Source organism: Fukomys damarensis, unplaced genomic scaffold, assembly GCF_012274545.1.
Source record: "Fukomys damarensis isolate Sample0158 unplaced genomic scaffold, DMR_v1.0_HiC HiC_scaffold_33, whole genome shotgun sequence".
NCBI lineage: Eukaryota > Metazoa > Chordata > Mammalia > Rodentia > Bathyergidae > Fukomys > Fukomys damarensis.
The window spans coordinates 47,379,859-47,382,416 of NW_022900945.1; positions in this window are offsets into that span (position 1 = coordinate 47,379,859).

Sequence of the window (2,558 nt, forward strand, 5' to 3'; positions counted from 1 at the left end):
GTGCCCAGCAGTGACACAGACACCACTTCCTCCTGTTCTGGAGGGGGACTTACTGCTCATTAGATTTTCTTAGAATCTACATTGCACTGTTTGCCCCATTGTGAGTTTTCAGACAACTAAAACCCCAAAGTCTTCCTTTTTCAACTTTTGAACTTTCAGGAAAAATTTTACTGTGATCCAATTCCACAGACACTTTACATGAACCTTCTCTCCAGTTATGCACTTGATCATTTTAGTGTTTCAAACCAAATGCACAGCTTCATTTTCACTCATTGATTGCAACTTTTCCATTCTGTATCACCACCTGGTTTTGCTTTCAGCTTTTTGATATAAATTCTCTTTGGCAACAGGACGAACCTCTATCTCAGGGATCAACGAACCAGGGCTTAAAAGGCCAAATCCAGCCTACCATGAGTTTTTGAAATATATAATGTATTAGAATAGAGTTGTTCTTGTCCGCTTTCTATCTATGGCTGCTTTTGTGGTAAAATGGTAGAGTTGAGTAATTGCCAAAGAAACCAAATGAGCTACAAAGCCTAAAATGCTTATTCTTTGACCCTTCATGGGAAGTTTGCCAACTCCTGCTCTTTTTTGATGGTTAATATTGTCTGTCCTGGCCATATATTATGTTTCTGGGAAACTTGATTTGACCTATTATATCTCAATCTATTATAAATCTGATTTGGCTTAATAAATAATCTCAGGATTGCTGTATAGTCTAAGCCATTGTGCAGTGTGAATCCTTCCTTTCAGGCTCATATTAGAGTACATCATGCCTACACAATTCCACGCCATTGCACTGAGAACTTAGTCTGTGCAGGGCAAGTTGACACAGAGACAAATAAGGCATAGTTGTTCCCTGAAATTTTTTAGTCTACTGAAACACCTCGACCCACACAGTGTAGGGTCTGAAGCCAGGGAGTGTGGTGGGAAATGAAGAAAAATGGAAAATAATAGGAAAGGACAAATACCAAAATTAAGCTTCATAGCTGGTGGAAAGAGGTGAGACCATAGCCTGATGAGCTAATGGCTGCCTGGTGTCCAGGGCACCCTTTATTTATGGTGTAGGAAGGCGGGGCAACTAGTACCACATGGCCCACATGGCCTAGGCTGAATGTGATTGTCTGGTGATGCGGCATGTGCAGAAAGGGAACAAGGATACATAGTGTAACTGTCTCTTGGGGCTGTGCCATCCAGGGGCTATAATATTAGTCTGTTTGACTAGTCTATGGAGCAGAAACTCACTAGAAATTAGGCGAAGGACAATCTTCAGGCCCAGCATGGAATTGAAACATGTATAGGAGTAAGTAATTTATGTGGAAGATGAATGCAATGATGGGAAATGATATGCCATGATAATTTATCACAATTGCACATGATCTGTTCATCATCTCAGTCTTATGGCATCCTGATGAAAAAGGGATTGTAATCTCTGTCCTGTGAACTAGGAATTAAAGCTCAGAGAGGTTGAAATTTATGCAGGATCACACAGCCATTAGCAGAAGAGCCCAAGGTGAGGACTTCTGATCAGTCCTAGATGCTCTGCACAATAATAAACGCTATGCTCAAATCCAATGCTATGAGGAAACCTGCTGGTAAGAATACAAACCTCACATGGTTATTATGGTGACCAAGTCAGATACTTATATGGAGATAAGTTTAATCCACTTCAAACAGTAAATGAATGTTAGTGTGACCCAAGTTATCCTAATCCCTATCAATCAGTCTGGGCACATAAATAAATGAAATCAATAGTGGTAATTCAGAGTCCACAGGCCTTCATCACAGGTTGCTTACACAGAATGTTGGCCAACTACAGTGTCTTTTAAACACTTCTACAAATCCCTCATGATCCTGCAAATTCATATGAGCTCTGTCTGTCCATTTTTTTTTTTAACAGACAATCGCATTTATTTTTGCCACATTTCTTCTTTCTTTATACAGTCCAGACACCATCTTGACTGGGACCAGGATGAGAGACAGAATATGCAATATTCTCTCCCTTTTTCTTCTCAGGAACCCATACAGTAACCTCTTCCCATCATCCCCTTTTCTTCCTGCAAGTAACTGATGAAGTTTTGCTGATGGAGAGGTTTCACCAGTGGTAGACAGGGTCAGAGAAGTCTACGTTTTCTGTAGGCTCAAGAGACATTTGTTACACTGGCTTTTTTTTTTTTTCTTTTTATTGAGTTTATTGGTACAACCTATGTATACAGTACAGTTACGTTCATTATTAGGATCCTGTACCTTTACATGATAGGTCTTGATTCTCATTTTTTCTCCTTGTCCCTGCTCTCCCTTCACCCTCGCTCCCGTCCCCATTTACAAATACTTTATTTCCATTTTTTCAATTTCTCATATTTTTTCCTCTCCCTTATTACCTTTCCCCCACCCTTCCCACTTTCCCTACACCTTTAGCCCTTTACTTCCTATTTCACATTATTAATTATCTCATTAGGATCCTATGTACTATTATAGTTTTTCACACTAGAGAAACTATTTGGTATTTCAGTTAAAGAAATCTCTGTATGAACATTAAAAATAGAGAATCCTAAAAT